Genomic DNA, 22,268 nt, shown 5'->3' on the forward strand with positions numbered 1-22,268 from the left:
TTTGTCAGATGTATTTGTATTCTTTTTGATCGACGATAAAGAGACGATGATGATAATAAGGTATACATGTAATATGAACCAACAACTCACGTTGAATCTCAGTGACCGCTTTTCCTTTCTTTTTTTTTTATTCTTTTTAAGCGGTCGTGTGCACGACTGACATTTATTCCTGTGTAAAAAACGCTTTACCATTAAATACATAATAGTAATAATATAATAATAATAATAATAACAATAATAATAATAATAATAATAATAATAATAATAATAATAATAATAATAATAATAATAATAATAATAATAATAATAATAATAATAATAATAATAATAACAATAATAAGCTTGTCAGTGAGATCGGGTTCACTTTAAACGGAAGTATACGTTTCAAATTTGTCCGTCGACGTATTCAGTCAGTATAATAATCATCACCGTCATTTACACACAAACGTAATATTATGTATAAGCATGTACAGTTTGTACAGTACACACACACACACACACACACACACACACACACACACACACACACACACACACACACACACACACGTTATTCTACGTATGAAAAATATCATGTTTAATTTATTTCATTAGCGCATGCAACGATCATTCTCGAGAAAAAAATAAAATAAAAAAACAAGAAACACCTCAGTTTTCCCAAAAATATTAGTAACGAAGAGAGACTGTATAAAATGGGATAGAAAAAAGAAAAAAAGCAAACAAAAAAAAACACTCCTCTGTCCGCTACTCCCATCTCACCGGCAAGTTTCATTGTTACAAGTAATTAAGTTATATATTTATAGGCATAATTGTAAATTATAGTCCTAGTTAACGATACAGTATAACAAAATTCAGCTAGACTGTAGCGGGATTGGAATTTCGTCAATTTCATACATTCTCCACGGGTAAAATACAATAGGCACACACGCATAAATCGTACACCAATCGCAAATTGTACGTAAAAGTGTGAAATCAGAAAAAAAATCAAGAAAAAAAAACCAAAAAAAAAAAAAAAATATATGCATGGTATAGAAGTGCGTTAATTTTTAGCTATTCGTAATAATTTGTAGATAGATAAACGAATGTATCGATTCGTCGAGCGAAAAGTGAACGAAAACGCACATTTATTTACACACACCTTACCCGTATAATCTACCCTATCATTTACGCATCATTCGGAAATATTGTTCAAGGTTATCGAACTGTCGTCATCTCGGCATTAACGATACATTAATAATAATAGTAATAGTAATAGTAATAATAATAATAATAATAATAATAATAATAATAATTTCGGTCGATTTATTTTGTACTGTGTACATAAAGGGATTATTATTATATATTTTAACGATGACGATGATCGAAATTCCATCAGTATGTAAGCTTCGAATATATTATTCGGAGTGTATCGATCAATTTTTCGCATGCGATTGCTTCGCTGATACAGCGCGTATTATTTTATCGTTTATACATATACTCGGAGAGACTCCTCGCATTACGCCATGCAGCATAAACTTCATTTGCAAAAAGACAAAAAATAAAAAAAAATAAAAAACAAAATAAAACAATAGGCGCACGGTATATCATAATATGAAATGAGGCATCCTTAAACGCGATATTAGAATGTAACGTAAAAAACAACATAGGTGATGCATAAATAAAAAATATAATGAAATGAGAAGAAGAGAGAAAAAATATTTGTATTATTGCGTATAAAATAATACAATGATGATATCGAAAGAATCTTGTGTTTAATTTCAGGAAGTGACTGCAGTTACAATAACGATACTACAAATATTTGCATGTTTCAAATCTTTACATCCATATATATGTAGTTTTGTTACTTGAAAACGAGAAAAACAAAAAATCCTATAGTATTATACCTTACATTATTATATACCTATGCCTGCATTATTTTGTTAATACGCCATCGAATGTATCGAGGAGAATAAATTCGTTACTCCGCGGTTATATTTTTACGCCATAGATTTGGAAAAGTAAAAAAAAGTGCAGATGCAAAGAAAGGAATGTGGAAAAAAAAGAAAAAAGAAAAAGAAAAAGTAGACTGCTCAAGTTTTCTTTAATCCTTTGCCAATTTTTTATCTTCTCATAATTTCCAATTTCGTCGCATTTTTTTTAAATTCATATGTAATAAAAATAGTAATAATAATAATAATAATAATAGTAACAATAACAGTAACAAGTTATCGGATCCACCGTATACAATACGATGTAAAGTTAGCTTTGTGTAAGAACAAATCAAAAACAGAAAAGAAAGAAACCGTTGACCAGATTTTCCGCAACCTTAAGAATAAAACCACGGTGTAAATTTATAGGATAATATTTATTTGTATATAATATGGAAATACGAACTTACGATATAGTAAATTTCCTTTCAATGTAAATAATGTCCTCCTATACACGTATAATTGTAGTGAAAACATTATTATTATTATAGATATAAATATAAATATAAATATATATATATATATTGTCGATTCTAAAACATTATATATTATATGTAACAACCTCAAGTGGTTTACAATAAATCGATTATTTTTCTTTAAAAATCATCATTCGAAATGTAATTATTGCACAACCATAATACTCAAATATTCCAAATTCTATTCTCGTATTAATTTCCCGCTATTTCAAATAAATAATAAAAATGTGCCATTTTTCAAAAAATTCTCTACCCTAATCGCTTTATCCAATCATCTGTTTCAAAACAATGACGGTAAAAGTTGACTTTTAATTATTATTTTCACCTGAATTATCCTCGTTCATTTCGAAATGTATGCATAATACATGTTTATGTACATATAAGGAATGTTCGAGCGACGGCCACTAACCTAAAAACAATAATCAGTGCGTCGATTAATCGAGTCCAAAAAAATAATCGAACGCGACTCGATCGAATCGCTAAAAATTAATCGATTCATTATCGATGAATTAGTTTTTTTTTTTTTTTTGAAATGGTGTACATGAAACCAAAATTTTGTAAATTTTAGTAGGTAGTCTCAACAGCGGAAAAGTTTTTTCATAATTTATGGTTCAATTAAAAATATTTTAATATTTCAGATGAAAATATTCATTTATCCTTCGATTATTGTATTGAACAATCATCTTAGCAAGTAAAACAATGATAATAATAATCGATACTTTAATCAGATAAATTGAGTATGGGAGTATAAAAAAAACAAAAATCGATCGCGAGGAAAAATAATCAATATAGTCTATCGATTAATCGAGTTTAAAAAATAATCCATTATTTTTCGTCATTCTCAGTATGTTCACAGCGTTACGTGAGTATCTCTCTCCGCAGGACGAATTAATGGTCGCCGAAAACTAGGTCCAGAGAAATTGGTGGTGAATGGTTGACCATAGAGACGACGTGTGTAATATACCTCTATACCATATATATATAAAATATATATATATATATTAGACTGGGCCAAAAAAACGAAGAATTTTTTTTTAATGGTACTGTAAAAACATTGTTCATGACGACAAATAAAAATTATCCCGAAAGTTTGAGTCCTTAATATTAATATTAAGGGGTGTATCGTTACAGCTATTGATTTTTTAACAGTTGCCGCATTTCTTTACCCAAAATCCGTCAATTATCGATCTGAAAAATTGTATCAATCCATATTTTTGAAGGAAATTAAATTTCCTACAAAAAAGCTCTCTTACTAAATTGACGTAGATCGAGCCGTTTCCTTGTAATCGTGCCTTAAACATTGATTTGTTTTTTCAAATTTTTGTTTGAATTTTTGATATTTGTATTTACCAGAAAAATCAATATTTTCATAGATCAAACCATTATTTTTGTGGAAAATTTGATGCTCTACAAAAAAGGTATCTTAACGTTTTTCACGAAATTTACTCCTTTAAAAGTTATTCGACATTGAAATTGTATTCAAAGGTAATTAAACCATAATATATGTATATGTATGTAGGATGAAGTTGGTCAAGTTAATAATCGGGAGCCGGACTCTCTTGGGTGAGTGTTCGGCGCAAATTATCGGAAATATGTTACGCGGACACGGCTGAAACGGCGTCCCTTTCGAAGCAGCACTTACTACGAGAATCCGTATATGGTTAGCGAAACCCGATGCGCCATGCAGAAATTCCAATTTGTTAGCTAAATTATGTCTACCTGGAAGCTAATCGAAATTAATGGCCGCATGCGGCCGAGCCGTAGGCGAAAAGCTCGACGTTCGAATCTCGGGGTGAAATGAAATTCATTCGACAAGTATCGATGCTATTTGTTAATTTTATTGAGAATTATTCGTGCATTGAGATCTTTGGAGATAATTTTAAGCAGGAGCAAGAATAAAAATTAATTCAATTTTTCATCAACACACGTATGGATATATCGATTCATCGTTTGAAATATCGCTCGGCAAGTTGCTGAGAATTGTGGTCAATTCGTGCGATTTCTGTCTACGATATAAATTGATTCTTTTTTGGTTTTTTTTTCTCCAATAGAGTGTTTCATACAAACGCATTTGAAACATCTTTTTTTTCGTCGTTCCGGCATCGTATAATATTCAAATTTGACGAAACATTCAAGAGGAATAATTTATTACGATGAAAACAAAAATTGCGATATTGCACTGACTGTTTCGAACGAATGAGAAAAAAGAATTTTTAATCTTGTATTTTTGTAATGCTACTAATTTTATTATAACGTCTATTTGATAACTATGAAAAAAAAAGTTCAAATTTCTTTCGTAATCAAAGTATGACAGCGAACATTAATCTTTTCTTTTTTTTTTTTTACTTTCTATATTCAAACGGATCAAAAAATGCGCTACAGCGTCGCATGTTTATTTATACATCCGATTGTTTTACGAGTAATCAGGAATCGGGACAGTTATTCTATTACGCTTTGTTTGAATGTTGTTTGAAAGATTTTGGCCAGTTTTTAATTCTCGGGAAAAATCGAATATCAAATTGAAATGTACAATAACGCAACTGTATAGGTAATTACACCTAGAAACTGTCGATTTGATAATTTCATTTATCCTTCATTTTTGTCCGCATTTTATTTTTCAATTTCTTGAATTTTTTTTTTTTCTTTTGTTTTTTTAGAATTTATGAAGAACAAAAGTAATAACAAACAAACTAATTATTCAACTCCCAGATCCAGATGGAAAGACGAATGTAAATTTGTGGACCTCATCGTCAGATGTGAAAAAAACTTCCACGCAGGAATAAAATTCTCATTATGCCCAAGTATTTTTTCGATCTTCTATTTATTTAAAGGTTTAAATTTCGACTTGACAATTTTTCGGTATCGAGCGATTTTATTTGTTGCCTCAAATATTTTCGACACGCGTTATCATCATGATTATTATTCTTATAATTGTTGTGGTTTTCAAATTAGCAAGTTTCAACCGTGTCCAAATGTCCGAGAATATTCAATTCTCACTGTGGGTGTATCGAAATGTTTTACAAGGCGTATTATTAATGCGCGACACGTTAATTAGCCCCAATTACCGCGCCTTTCATTCGCCACAAATACTTCCAGTACAAAAAATTACTGAAGTCAAATCCAGACGCCGTAGGAATGTGAAATTATGAAATTTTCGAATTTCAAGTTAATCGTAACCGCGCAGTATGCATATAAGCGTATAACATTGAAAAGAATTTCTGTTATAAATGGGCTGCCCAATCTATACGAGAAGAAGTCTGTCGATATTCGTTCGATTTGAATTCTTGAATTATTACCAACTATCAATCAGTGCCAAAGCTTACAGTGTGTTTTTCTTTCCATTATACCATCGGCAAGGCAAATAAAGTAAAAATAAAACTTCCCTCCTATCACGAATACGTCTTATCTGCACATATATACACAATGTATAATAATATCATAGCGTCGCGTGACGTCATGACGTCATGACGTCATGACGTCGCGACGTCGTCATCGCGTCGTTCCGAGACACACACTACTCGTTATTCGTCGAAAATCTCCTCTTACTGGAAACGAGAAAATCGCGACTCGGCAATAACTCGTCGCAGTTTCAACATCTAGTGTGTGCGAAAAAGAGAGTCTAGTCAAAATTGGCGTAAAGTCGAAAGCAAAAAAGGTAAGGGAGGAAAAAAAGAACCGGTTACAAGGAAGGAGAAAAAGAAAAAAAGATGCATCGCAGATTCGAGATCGAAAGAAGATAGGAGGAAAAAAAACAACAACAAAGAATGAAAAGAAAAACGGCATATATCTACATATATACTATATATATATATGTATGAAAGAAATCGCGAAAAAAGAAATCGAATATCAAAAGTTTATTCCGTCCGCGAAGCGGCCGGCGAACGCAGCTGGCTTGTAATCAAAAACTGAAAGAACACGCACGGATCCGCAAACCCGAGGAAAACACTCTACGCCAATTTCTAGGCTCCCGTATATTTATGGTGTGAGAGAAAATCTGTCATCCGTTAGCGGCATGCATGCACGGAATGCGAGATTTATTTTTCCATTTATCGTATACGATATATGTATGTATACATACATGTATATATATCAGGGTGTTTTAGTAAAAAATAATTTGTCAAAAGAAAGATTCTGTGAAAAGATGAGCATTTTACGTTACGTGGGAGATCGCGCTTAATTGATTTTTCACTTTTTGAATTTTTTATGAAACACGTTGTGGCACTTCAATTATTATTTCTTTCCTGACGTTTGTATTCAACCCAACGATCAGGATCCATAACAGAACGATATATTAACCGGGAATCTTATTCTCCCAAATTAAACGTTCGTTTTATAACTATTTTTTGAGTTTATAATGAAAAGAAACATCGATTGGAGACTTAATATCACAAGTGTGGGTTTTCTTATTGACGTGAATTGATATTATGATTCAAGTAAACAAAATGAAAAAAAAAAAAAAAATTCTTATTCACGACGCATCGTAAATTTCAAAAAATGTGTAAAGGTGAAAAATCAACGGAACGTGATCTTCCACGTAACGTAGAACGCTTATCTCTTACCAGCACCTTTGTTTTAACCTGAACAAACTTTTCAGGGAGTGCCATGATGGAAAATCGTAGAAATTCGCAAATTCACAAATTGCGATTTCGTAAAACCCGTGCCATTTCTTTATTTCTGCGTCAAACGAAAATATATTCAAGTATTTTTTTTCAAACTTGGGGTGGGGGTAAGAAATCAGAAAAACCGAAAATCATAATGGTCAGAATTCCGAATTTAATAAACTCGAATAACAAATTATATGAGAGAACAGATACCGTCAGAAATTTCAAGTCCCGAATGGTGTCCAATAAAAAGCTGCGGTTTACCTGAAATGTATTTAGTAGAGTTTTTATTATTATCCGAACCCACTTACTTCGGAAAACGTTGATTCTAGAATTCAGAGATGCAGAATTTAATAATATATAGAGTCAATATTCCAGAGAACGAATTTGTAGAAAGTTTCAGAATGTAGAAGGGTCGTTACTCAGAATCGTACAATTCAGTAAGATTAGTATTCCGAAAGTAACCGTATAGTTATACAGGGATGTCTTACCACCAGAATTTCACATTCCGATTCTATCCAACTAATCTATTTTGACTTGTAAAACGTTTTACGTACAGAATCAAACAAATTCTCTAATCAATACTTAATAAAGAAGAAAGAACGCAATGCAAATGGACAACTTTGAATCGTTAAAGCTGTTGGGTTAGACTTTTAGAACGTGGCTAACGATGTGCCTGTTTTTACTTGCTACCATATAAACTTATATATTTCTTGGCTCCTAATACGATACGAGTTATTGACTCTTCTGATATATTGCAATTCTATGTTCCGAGCTTTCTATGAGATTACTACTCGGAGTTCTAACCGTTCTCATTCTTGATCCTTCACATTTACGAACTCGAATAGACGAAAATTCTACTTTACGATCCATCCGAAGGTTATTTATTTGTGTTTGCGAGCAATCGCGTTTGCCTTAGTCCGTTAATGGCCTTTCGGAATTTTCACCAGTTGTGTATTCTAAATTCTATAACTTCAAATTTCGATACCTTTATATTCAATTTCCATCACATCTGGCTTAATGAATATTCACCACTTTGTTCTTTCGTGATTGTGAGTTTTCGAATATATTTATTTTAGAAATTCTGACCATTTCGATTTTTGGTTTTTCTGATTTTTTACCCGCACTCTTATATCCATATATACATATATACGCATGGTAGAAGGGAAAAAGAGTAGGTATATATATATATATGTGTGTGTGTATTTGTATATATAGACGTGTAACGTACAATATATCTAGGCGAGTCTGGGCGAGTTGTATCCGTAACTCAATTTGAGGATATGATAGGATTTACAAGTAAAGTTAGATTGGAAAACATTGTAGGAGCTTAAATGCCGTGTAGTATTAGGGAAGCGGAGCCGAGCCGAGCCGAAAGAGAAACGTGTAGACTGGGGGGTGCTTACATATCGTATTTTAGAAGACTGCAGATTGTAATACAACATCGTCTATCGGTGGGAAAACTTTTACATCCTCCGATGTTTATTAAAATTTTTTTTTGCTCACGCGTCGTTCCCGTCTTCCTTCTTCGTTTTATTTCATTTCATTTATTTTTCGCGGTTTAAAAGAAATAAAAATAAAAAAAAAAAAAAACAAATTTCAACCTCTCCTTTTCTGCTTTCGCGTTGCAGAATATTTGTTCGTCATCGATCGTGAGGCGAGAGAAAAAGAAAAATATGTATACGATGGAAAAAAGTGCAACGTGAGAAGGGGGAGAATGCACATCGACGCGTTTAACCGGTGACAGTCGATTATAATGCGCCTGCAGTTCCGGTATATTCGAAGCCGAATTTTCAACCTGTTATCGGCATTTTACACGCACGAGCGGGCAAATTGCGCGATATAAAAGAAGGCTTGTATATGTATACATATATGTACGTCGAGTGATAAAGGGAGAGAAATTTTATCGGGGTGGAAATAAATGAAGAGAGGGATGAAAAGAAATATATGCGAGTTGTAGAGGATTGTTGATATCGGAATTTCAATGCTTACAGACGACATAGGTTGAATTAGAAAATGAGAACAGTTTTTCTTCTCCTATTTTACACACCGTGTCGTACGTTCGTAGCTCCGGAACAAATTCAATCGCGATAATGAAAATCGTAAATTATTTTCAAGCCTGATTAACTCGTCATTTATTCATATTCGTATAATAGGGGAGAAAAATTGGTGCATTTGTACGCGATTTTGGCGGTTGAATAAATTCAATTGGTTCAATTGGAATTCGTTATTTTTAACGTAATCACTCGCGTTGCAGGATGTCGATAAATTAGGCAAACGTGGTTAAATTTCAACGGAAAATGCTGTACTAATTTTCATTTCCAATGAAGTGAAATTGGTGTATAATTCTGGACAAATTATAAAAATTTTCGAGCCTGAACCAAAATCTGTCTGTATCATCGTATCAATTTTACGAACTGTGAGTTATTTCAAGTCTCTGTGGCAAATTTTTTGATACAGTATTGAAAAAACGATAGCTTTTTTCGAAAATACAGACATTTTAAAAATTGAAGGTGAATTTCATCGCTACCACGGGGGAAAAAAAATCCGCATCGATATTTCGCAGGGATGAAATATCATAACTCTTTCCCCTCGACTCCTTTCCAAATTGATTTTACTTTTCTCCTTCTTCTTCTTCTTCAAGTTTCGCTTTGCGACTATTGACAAAGACCGCATCCCCGAGAGCGGGAAAATAAATCGTAGCTGTGATTGCACAAGTTGCGTGCGAGAAGTATATACAAGAAAACTTTTGAGATTTAGAAAGCGTAGCGGGTGAATAATAAGAGGCGTAAAGAGTGCATCTGAAGAATCTTTTTTAAAAATCACCAAAGTTCTTGTACATGTAAAAAATGTAATTAGTCATCCGTTTTCAAAGAATCAAAAACCGTACCCCCGTACTTTCTTTCATTTGTCTAATAAATGATAGAATTTTTTTATTCGTAATAAATTTAAGAAGCTGGTTGACAAACAATCAATACTTTTTCACTACAATTGATATCAGAGTGTTTTTAATACTCGTTAAATTTTTCTACACGTTCGCCGCAGATATCTCTTTGAAAATACTAGAATCATGAATAAAAGTTTCGTTTTAAATCACTTAAATATGCTTAATGAAAAATATCGTATAATTGCTGGATTTCACTCAACGACGATTATAATTCTATTCAAAAAACTATATTCTACATTTTCTTTTTTTTCTCAGTGGTCAACGCGATACTGCCATTTTTTACTCGTTATCAGTATCGATTCCGTGATATGAAATTAAACACAAAACTATGAATCGATGCAGAATCTGCATTTTCTGCCGGATAAAATGCGTTGTCGAAAAACGAATTTGAACTGATGTATCAGACTTCCAATAATTTTGTAGGGATTATTCATCATCGAAGCTTTTGTTTATAAATCCATTATTTTCAATTTTTCTTCTACCTAAAGAGATTTTCGTAACTTTGAGTACAATAGTTTGTCAAACGCAATAAAGTTAATAAAAAGTATGGACTTTTGGCCAACCAACTTTCTCAAGTAAACGCCAGAATCAGATCCCTGCAATTTCCGACCAGTCTGTCTGTGTGACTCACTCCCAATTATCCGCATTTACTGAACTGGATAGGCAAATTCATTGCTTATGGGTATGCAATCGAATCGCGATCGCATCGATTCGCCGGAACGGCGAGCCGTCTGTAACCGACAGCCCCTGACAGGTTGCGAAAAAAAAAAAAGAAACAAAGAAGGAATTAGAAACCGTCAGCCGTTAGAACGCGGCCTGGATGCAGGTATTTTGCATCGATTACGTTTCACCTCTAAAATAATCGTCGCACTCGCAGTCAATTGTCCACATCAAGTTACCAAAATGGAAGCTTTAAGAGCGTTTACGCAGCTAGTCGAAATCCGGTTGCTTTGCGTGTCTGACTAGCGTATTTGGTTTTTCAGAGTTTGACAACGTCGCGTCGCGTTATTGCGAAAGCTTTGCATATTCGCTCCGTACACTTCCAAGATCTGTCATGCGTAAAATTCATTTTTTTATTTCTAACCGAAAAGTCACTCCGATACAGTAATTTCATGTTTTACGCGCGCGTTTCGCTCTTGCCACGTCGCAACGTGTTTATGGCCTGCGCAACTGGATACAACCTCGGACACGTGCGTGCATTTTTTTAAATAATTTTATTCAACATCACGGAAGTGGTGAATAATTCTGAAATATCTTTATCAATTATTGTCGGACTTGCTTCTACTGCGAAAAAAAATTTCAACGAAATTTCAGCGTCACTTGGTTAGAAATTTAATTGATAACTTCAATTCTCGTCCACTCTTTCATAAGAATACGTGCAAAATGAGCGAAGACATATTTGCATAAATTTCATCAACAATCACGCGAATCGATACAAAATTTTAATCTGATGATTGAATAACGTAAATCTATTGAATTGCCAAATTTGATCGAAGACGGACTTTTAATTCTCGTATGGTTAGAAATCCCTTAAATTTATACCATCGAAAAGTTCCTCCGTTCATCGATAAGTACGTACATTGTATATCATATTTGTATAATCACACGACACGCAGCCACAATATTTCCCACTTTCGAACGTACGGTTCTGTTTAATTTCTGGTAATCGCACAATCAGTCCAAGGCGATAGTTAATTGCGAATAAATTATGCATATGTATTCTGTACCATTTAATTATTCCAGACAAAATATTTCCCATCGACCGTAATATTCGCGATCGAATTATCGCGGCAACGGTAGAAAATAAAAAATAAATACTATACCTGATCAATTGATTTACGACGCATCTATTTCGCACGATAAAAATAAATATAAAATGATGAAAATTGATTCGTTATTTTAAAGAAAAAGCTGTTATTATATGTTATTATACAATATTCATTAGCTAAACAATCATTATTACACTTTCCTCACTCTCATTGACCGGATTACTTATACCTCTCTGTAAGGCATAAAACCATGGTTTGACATCGGACCGCGTCGTTTATATGAATAAATTAGCGGTGTACCGCGTTAAGGGAAATCGAATTATTCAAATAACGTTTAACAGGCTGGATCAACACGGCGCAGAGCTGTTTAAGCATCCCTGGGAATCTGGAATTGCGGAAAAACGAGAAACGAAAGATATTATTCCCTTATAATTCACAGCTGATTATTTACATTGCGTCCTGCCAACAAGCTTGAAAAGACGATAAGAAAACGTACGATTTCGTAAGTAATTACGATTCTTTGACACCGTTCTCCGTAGCTCCAAGAATCTGCTCGTGGACACGGAACCGAGGGAATTGATCATGGAAAATATCGAATCGAACAACGTATAGGTTACACCTGCACAATAATTCATCTTGTTCGAGGGTGAATCCTTCTTTCTTTCTTTATTTATTTTACTTCTTCTGTGTTTTTTTTCCTTCTTTTTTTTTATTGTTTATTCTCCCCCGCTCTCGATCTCGATGCTTTCACAGATTCGGAACGCTCTCTCTATTTCGCTTTGTGCACACAGTGGTGATATACGTATATACATACATAGACGCCAATCCGAAGGAGAGAATATTGGTATTGGAAACAACGACTCGAGGGGTTGATTCATTTTTTTCCCGTCTTTCAATCTTTCACTCTTTTTTTTTTTTTCCTCTTCGTCTTCTATGCAGAACGCGAGAAAAAAAAGAAGAACAAAAGGATGAAAAACTATCCATCATTTCTATTTTTTTTTTCTATTTTTTGTTCAAATCAACGAAACCGGGCTGAAAGAGATCGTCGATATCATTACATTATTACACCCTCAAATCGTTTTCTTTTTCTTTTATTATATACGAAAATAGAACCTGTGACAGGAAGATTGGGGAAGTGGCCGAGGAAAGGGGAGGATGAAGGACGATCGTCGGACATTTTTGGTTTAGAAAGACTTGAGAGAGGTCCTGAAAAAAAGCCCGCGAGAGATCTAACTCGCGAAATTTTTTAGATCGATCAGGTATATATACTGCGTATATTTTTGACGTAAAAGAAGAAACCGATAGTTTTTTTTTCCGAAGCTTTGATGACAATTGGTTTAAATTTTTTTTTTTTTTTTTTTTTTTTTTTTTTTTTTTTTTTTTTAAATCTTACGTTCAGTCAAGAGATAAAAGATATTATTATCTTTCGTTTGTTGTGCAGCAGCGAATTGCATTCCGAGGAAAAGCTTTCGCAATTCGAGAAACTCACGTCGGGGGAAGATACCGCGAGACATTCTGTACCGTGATATAACTTCTGTTTCGTCCCTTTCGTATTTTTCAACCCTGTCTCTCTCCTTCTCACTCGCTCTCTGGTTTCGCCCCTTTTTTTTTTCGATATCTACCGTTCTTCTTTCCAATTCACGAACTCGTGGGACTGTATGATTTATTGCCTCGGCCGTCAGACCTGCACAGTTTCGTTGACAACGACCCTTTCTTCAGTTTGCGAAGACATCCCACCACCTATGACCTCTCCACGTTTCTTTTATACAAAGTAACGAATGAGGGTGAGAATATAAAATGATCAAAAAATCGAAACGGGCCGTAATATCGAATTCTCAAAAAAGTGGAAACTTACTTTATACAATTTATAGATGTCGAAGGTTGAAGGATGGAGGAGCACAAGAATAAAATTGTCAGAACACAAAATGCCAAACTGTAGAATCGTCAGAAGTTTTGTCGATAATACAGAGTCCTTTCTATATTTTGTCTTTCTGTATTACGATTTTCTATGCTTTCAATTTTCTACACTTGGACTTTCCACGCATTTATATTCTACGAATAGGATTTTCGCGACTATGAAAATTCGATATTACGTATTACGTATAACTAGATAAATTTTATATTGATAGCGGGTAAAAATATAATTTTTAAATATATATAACTCTTAGAAACACAGCTGTATAAAAATTTTCCTCGATAATTCATTTATAGAACAATGATATACGAGTTTAGATTTAAAATAAAGTTTCCGGATGATTTATTGATTCGTATCGGTAAAATGAGATTCAACGATCAGGTGTCGAAATGAAGAAACGTGTCGTTTTCATCTTTCTTTTTTGTCAGCTAAAATACTCTTCGTATCATTTGAATAATTCATTGAACCTAGGATATAATTTCGAATGAAAATTTCACTGGAGGTTATTAATATTACGTTGTGTGGGCTCTGGCGTATCGGCCGAATATAACTATGTACCGATGAAATATTGGCGAGAAAATTGCGAGTTGTATTGATTGATAAATCGAGATTGATTTCACGTCGCCTGTAATATGGGACACGGATTTTCTCGAATCGCTGCAAATCGCACTACGAAACAATTTTTCCAATATTCAAACGTACACCTTACAGGACGTGATACGAAAATGATTGCCGGTTTCGCGTAACATAAATATACATATAACAATCTATACAACCCACGTGACGAATTACGTCCAAGCCTTATATGATGAACCGATTACGTTTGAAATGATGAAAAAAAGAACAAAAAATGACTTGTTTTTTAAAAACTCGAACGTGTACCGATTTTTAACATTTTGAAAACAAAAAAATAAATCAATTCATCTCACCGACGAGATATTTTTTAATTCTAACGCGAGTACGGGGAAAAACAGCTGTAAAAAATAATTACGAATTATAATTAAGACAGAAGCGCTGCGATCACTCGTAATTAGACCTTCGTTGTTGTCAGTTAAGTTTGCGGGTTAAATGGTTAACTATGTAATAATGGATGTAACAATATTACGACGCGTTGTAACTCATAATTACCCGATAGCAACGAATGCGGATGATTCGTATTATACGTTGTGGAAAATTATACTAACAGAGAAAATAATAATAGAATAACGCTACAGAGTCATTATAAATAAATAAACGAATGAATAAAGAAGCGCGGGATTGCACGGAAGAGTCTGATATTAAATTTACCAAAGTAAAATTATAAAAAATATCTTAAAAAATGGAAAAAAATGCCGAATGAAAACCAGCTTCAGCTATACGTATATAGTTACATAAAATACAATGTGATATATTTTAATACACAGTTGTTTATTTCGCAGCTATACTTGACAGAATGATAATTTTACATAGATTAAACTTTCAACATTAATTAACATATGCACGCTTTCATTTACGATTTTAATGCATCAGAGCTTTTATCGTTTTTCAATATTGTCGGACTTATAAAATTACAACTAGTAAAAAATATTATTCCCGTGTTATGTCCACAAGATACTCGGACCGCAAAGAGCTTAAATTTTGAGAGATTTTATTTTTTATCAATTTGACAGGGTTCAATTCAAGTCCCTGGGAGTATAAAAATTGGAAAACAACCCTGTCAAAGGCCACCCTAATATACGTATACGTGCATGTTTGTTTTTCGCGAGTCTTGTTTGGCCGGCCAATGTCGAGGTGGGGTAATTGAAAAGAGATCTGACAATGACGTGCATGTCGAGCGGTAAGGTGGATTTAAAACACGACGCGCTGGAAATTAGTGCGCCCTGCAAGGAGGCTTGGAAAGGGAAGATGGGGAATTGGAGGAAGAAAATGAAAAATACAACGAAATTAACGTATAACAATGATGAATAAAATTATATTAAATCAGAGCTGCGGAAGGTGGAGGATAAAAAAAAACATATATATATATATATTATTTACCAGGTGTAGGTTCACAAAACACACACACACACACGGATGTAGGTATGTACGTGCATGTCGAATGGAAGGAATAATCATCGCCTTCGTTCTCCGAAGCAGCCAGCCGCCGGCCAATTTAAATAATTTCAATTTAATTAGAACACTTTGTAAGCGGATTATTGCGCCAAGTTTACCATTCCGTTGGACCGAAGAGCGGAAAGTTTTCACTTAACGATATTGGTATTAATTTCATTCCAATGCGGTAAACCGGCCAAATTCTATGTATCACATCCATATATACAAACGTACAAGCATACACACACATAATACATGTACGTGTATAAATAAGCACAAACGAACGAGAAAATTCGGAGAATACAGTGTAATCACGTAATGTAAGGAAAAAGTCATTTTCACGAACTTTGGAAGAAGATTTAGTCGGCAAGAAAATTATGTACACACATACATACGTATATATACATATAATACATAAAGAATAAATTGTTCTTTATATTCTTTTCAACTTTTTCGCAGCTCGGGGCTGTGAGTTGAATAAACTGATGAGAAATTTTAATACCGTACAAGGTAAATAATAAATATTAAACGTTGCTTATATTAGATATATATATATATATATATATATATATATATTTAAGTGAATAATTCATTTCGTAAAATGATGTGTGAACTAATTCTATAATCTTGCGTCTACCGGCGATAAATTTGTAGGAATATATTTCTTTTTCGTTGATACGTAAAGTAAATTAGCTTTCGAGCAACGATTATTGATACGATTTGAATAAACGAAACGAAAGTGTAAGGTATTGATAAAATATCGGCTACGGAGGCGCGAGAGATGAGTGGAAAAAATCGAAATAACGGAGAAAGGAATTGTAGCTGGTGAGGTAAAATTTGTTGAAAAGATGAAAATTTTGATAAATGTTGACCTGCTTATCGCCGTTCATTAATCAGCCTCAAAGTTAAATCTTGTCTTTAACATTGGACTGACAGCAGCATCAGCCGAATAAAGTAAAGCCGATTATTCGTAACGTATCCTCGTTTGAATTGAAAAATTGAGTAGGCAATAAAATTTCAATGCATAACAAATACGGATATTAATCGTTAGAAAGTAATTTTCTCAATCAAAAACTCCTCGAGAAATTGAAATTCTAGAAATATTGTACTCTAAAAAATCACCAAAGTTCATGTAAACGAAAAACATTGAAATTTTGATTATTTTACACGGATGGCATAAGGTAATTAACATCACGGGTACACGATGCTGTAAAGATCGTTAATTGCTTCGATAAATTGAAGCGTTTTTCGGTTTCATTGTAAAAACTTCAATTCACTCTGAATTGTAATCAAAGAATAATTGCACGGTGTTTCGATAAATCTACGATTCGCACGATCGTTCGATCGTTTTCAATTCGAAATTCATACGCCTCCAGAAATTTAACGCTCAATAATTAATAACAGACTGTAATTAATTACAGATCGTCGATGCGATTAATCTTTTTCGTGTGGAATTTTCACCGTATACCTAAATTCGATAACCGAGGTGATTGATATCGAATATCGAATCGCGATTTAATTGAAAATTGACGTCGATAGAAAACAAATACGGCCTTTAAACAACGGGCTTGTATTATACTTATAACAGAGATCGCGACGTCGGCGTTAAACGAACCAAAGGGGAGACCCCAAAGTGATTGAGGCAAGAGCGTCTTAAATATGATCCGAAATAATCCCTTGCATTAGTGCGATCCCCGTCGACGAGCTGCCTTGAATTTGAAAGTTTTCAGCCTCCTCAAACCAATTAGGATACCTAAGCGATTGAAATCCGGTGAGATCGTCACGTCGATTTGTATGCTCTGCTCAAAGTTACTATACCCTGCGCATATTATCTTGTAAACCATCGATTGATGTTGCGCAAAGCAAACTTTCGCAACGCGTAAAGAATTACAATAACATGTATAACGCTCGCGAAATGATGCACGAGATAGAGAGAGAGAGAAAAAAGAACATTTAATCATTAGTAATGAATTTAGGAATTAAATGTTTATTAAAGGGTTTTATAGTTTATCATTTTATATCGCTTGTTTCTTATTATATATTATTTATATACGATTTTGCGTTGCGATTAGCAAAAAAGGATCGACGATAGCGCAAAATGGTTAGGCGTACCTCGTTTTCCGTAACTCCAAACAATATTTAAACAGTTTTCCTAACGATACATGTCTTACTGAATTTTTCTAGTTACTCTGAAAAATGAAATTTTTCTCAAGTGAAGTTACACTTGTTATACGTACAAAGAGATGTAAATTCTTTACGTTTCTTTAAAAGATAAAAACACCACTCTCAACAAGACCGACGTTATATAAAATGAAGCTGGTCTGGCTTAATCCTGAAACTGAGCCACTCTTTAGATCACGTTTAGATTTGAAGGTATACACGGAGTAGAGGGAATGATACCGCGATCCAGCAGCTTTAACCGTCAGGAGTCCCGCAGGAAGGGAAATAAAAAGACAACTTCCGTAGTTACCCAAGGTTTTAGCAAAATGGTAGGAATTAAAATCAGCTCTTCTAGGTTAGAGCAGCGGGCGGTTGAAGATAGAGATTTTCACTTATGCCGGGGCAACAGGAAGTCGGATAACAGCCGGAGGTACTTCGGTATATACGTTATAAATTATAAATTATACATCGTACGCGTAGCCAACCTACGTAGATTGGAACACAGAACAGTGTCCAAATCTTTAATCTTGCTTGCAAATTACAGCATTACGTACGATACGTGTTACGTTACATATATATATACCTGAATGAAGCGTATTTGCCGAGTATAAGAATTTTCGTTATCGATGTTCAATATACAGTGCGCTGTATAAACCGTATATTTCATTCGAGTATACAAAGTTCAGTTGAATATGATAAATTTATTCCTTTTTAATTTTATGTTTTTCATGTTCAAGGAAATAATAATCATCTTTGCAGAAAAACGTTGATATTATTTTTCATCTAGAGAAAATCTAAGAAATGATGAGAAAAAAAAAAAAAAAAACTAACAAACCCATTTCACACACAATTCGAAACCGTGACAAATTTTTTCTATACATATTGTATGAATGAATATAAGAAGAAAACCGATTGTTAACGCAATTTTCTACCTTTTGTCCGGTTTATTTGATACGCGGTGAATATGATGGCGTTTCTTTAAAAAAAAAAATTTCCTCGTATTAAATTCTTCTCCAACTTCAGGTATGAGAATAGATTCCGTGCCTGTATAAATAAAATTCAAACCCGTTAACTTCGGTTTCACTTTTGAAACGTTGATTTTGTTTTTTCTACGTTTGAGAAATTACGATCACTATTCGATACACGTCTGATTGTAAATACCGATGTAATTTTTTTTTTTTTTTTTTTTTTCGAGTGGTTGCAGTAATTGTTCATTTTCTTTTTCAACGGCGCAATACAAACAACAACAGTCACTCGACTTCCGTTGGCCTGAAGCTAGAGTAAATTCTTGCCAACTCTTTTCTTCGTAGCAGCTTCGCAAGCTCCTCGCCCTCCGCAGCTGACATCGTTTATATTATCTCGTATAACCGTTGGCCATGTTACGTCGCCGCCCACCCCGATGTCGAGGGTAATGAAATTAAGGTACAAAAGAGACTACGGAGAGTCGAAAAAGCGCTGCTACAGGTAGAAGTAGTAGAAGTAGTAGAAGTAACGGTATAATCAGAATATCAGAGCAGCGATTTGCTTAGCGTAGCGAATGATCCTCCTCGTGAAAGCTTCGTGGAATGAAACAACGATTTTTGGAGCTTAACGTATACATGTGTGTGTGTGTGTGTGTGTATACATATATATATATATGTATAATTTAGTGTGAGCCAAAAAAACTAACCTATCGAATCTATGGTCTTAAAAGGACCTATTTATTGGGAAAAAAATTCTCCCGTTTGGAAAAACTTATAGCTCAATTTTAAAAGGTGTCGGCTAGCCGTTTGAAATTTCCTATTTAAATGACACGCAAAAAATGTTCTTGACATTAAATATGCTGTAACATTTGAACCATATTTGAGGTAAGAAAAATTTCAAGGCGTAATCTTGTAGGTCGTTAAATTCTCTAAAAGAAGACCATCGAGGTGATTTTCTAGATTCGAAAATTCGCATAATTACGGGCCGTGAAAGTCGAAGAAAAGCAGAAATATGCAGTTTTAGGGCTCTAAGATTGAAAATATCAATACTAAATGAAAAAACTTAAACTAATATGAAACAAGGTGTGTGAAAGATGTTGTTTATAAACTAGATTCGTCAAAGGAGTAGAGTTTTAACTCATTTATTTAATTTTTATTGCACTTTTAAGCATTAATATTTTTTTTAATTGTTGACCAAACTTTGTTTGTTACAATTAGGATATTGCTGGCGACGTAATTGCACTACTTGCAAAATAAATTGTTTTCGTTCTTCATTTTTCGTTGAAGTTCGATTATAATTTTGTATTAATGCTACACTGCATATTTCTGCTATTCTTCGACTTTCACAGCTCGTAAGTATACGAATTTGGAATATAAAAAATCAACTCCGGGGTCTTTTTTTAGAAAATTTAATACTCTGTCAGAATTGCTTGGACGAATTTTTTAATTCAAACGTTTCGATAGTTAGACAACATCCATCTCGTCGGGTTTTTTCTTAAACTCGTGTCTGTAGTTTCATTTAGAGTGAAACTTCCGCTTAACTCGAAGTTTGGTATACAAATTTTGTTTCTAAAAATTCTATGCAAAAGTAATTTGGTACTTCCATTTAGTATGTATTGGAGCGAAACTCGAGAATAAATACAAACGGGAAAATAAAAAATGAAAAGCGGAAGCGTGTTCGTATAAGTATCAAAGAAAAGAAGAAAAGGTTACATGTAATATGCAAGAAGAATGAATACCGAATGTTAAGTATATTTCATGAAGAAATTGTTTGTTCAATGTTGTAAGGAATATTTTTTAGATCATTGTAATGAAGTGGTAATTTTTTTACACTGCGCGTAATGGGAGGAAAATGAAAGTAATTTTTGGATTCAGCATACTCGAAAATATAATATTTACCAAAAACATCCCGTGCAGCTGAAACGAAATATTTTTTTACAGTCCCGTATAGAAAACTAAAAATAAAGAGAGGGAAAGATCCAAGTCGATGAAACCTGCGATTGCGGATGAGAATGAAACGAAATTAGAGTGGGTGAAAAGTACTCGAGAAAATTTCCATCCAATGCGAAGAAATAGAATGTTTCCGGACTCAGCTGCGTCGGTCCGAGTTACAGGTGAAATTAGAAAAAACTGCCCGGAAGAAAGAAAAAAACAAAAAGAAGAAGAAGAAGAAAAAGCAGAAGATGCGGAATAATAAAATTTTCCCACACGTGTACAAATAATACCTAAAACCGGTGTCGGTTTCTCACATACGTTATAACATATATTGTATATTATATATATATATATATATATGTATAAATATATAATACATGTAGGATATATAAAAAAAAAAAAAAAAAAAAAAAAACGAAAGAGGATTTGTTCACTTGTGAGCTAACTTTTTTACTTTCCCCAACCGGGAAACTTTTTTATTCCCTACTTCTAATGCGCCCGCGGATTTCGCCAGCTTCCTCTCTCTGTTTTATCGTCCCCCGCAATCTCTCTCCTTCTCTGTCTCTCTATTTTCTTCCTTTCGTCACAACTTCTCTTTCGTAATTCGTTCAATTTCATCCGATACCCGGTATATTGCATATCCCACGCGAGTTTCAATTGTTTCTCAACAAGCTTATTCTCTTACTCTTACGGCTTAGCTTCTTTCTAACCCGCACACGAATTTCATCGAGGGCACATTCTTGAGGTGGACGGTTGGCGAAAAATCGATGGAAAATAGATAATACCGGAATAACAAACAGAAATTGGTAGGTCTCGATGCTTGTTTTTTTTTTAAATCGCTCAAAAATTGTCGATAATATTAAAAGATTCGTTCGATTTTCGCTTTATTCGTAACATTGTTTTCTACAAATTTACGGATACGCTCGTTCTTCCGTCATGTTAGCATCGTTATTTATTTAATTTCACAACATTTCACCGTTGTTAACTATAGTCAACTAACGGAAACGCTGAATTGAGGTCTAAAGCAAAAAAAAAAAAAAAAAATCAAACGAGTCACCGTTGACTAAAAGTCGAACGAATCTGTTGGATTTTCGAACAATTTTGAAGCGATTTGAAACAAAGCATCGATATTTAAACCTTCAGATTTCAGTATTTTCCAGATCCAGTATTTTCTATTTTTCATGCCGTACATTTATAGCTCAGGAAGATAATAATTTGATGAATACTGATCAACGTACGATTATCTCGTGATAAAATGACTGAAAATCTGCGATTTTCCTAGCCAGAAAATATATCCTCAAGGAATATTGCCAAAATTCCGATCCGCAAGTTTTTTTTTTTTTACAAACAACGAATAAAAATAAACCATCTAAAAGTGATTCATATTGAAAAATAAAACAAAATCTTTATTGCTGTCGTTAATCCGGCTGCCGTTGTTAAACCGATAGTTGTAAAAATAGGTGTAA

The 22,268-nt window shown here is 33.7% G+C and overlaps 1 long non-coding RNA gene across 1 annotated transcript in view; it reads right to left on the minus strand.

Moving 5' to 3' along the window:
* LOC124305840 (uncharacterized) overlaps positions 1-22,268 on the minus strand; it is a 91,748-nt gene that overhangs the window by 43,023 nt on the left and 26,457 nt on the right. The window lies entirely within an intron of this gene.

Source organism: Neodiprion virginianus, chromosome 5 (assembly GCF_021901495.1).
Source record: "Neodiprion virginianus isolate iyNeoVirg1 chromosome 5, iyNeoVirg1.1, whole genome shotgun sequence".
NCBI lineage: Eukaryota > Metazoa > Arthropoda > Insecta > Hymenoptera > Diprionidae > Neodiprion > Neodiprion virginianus.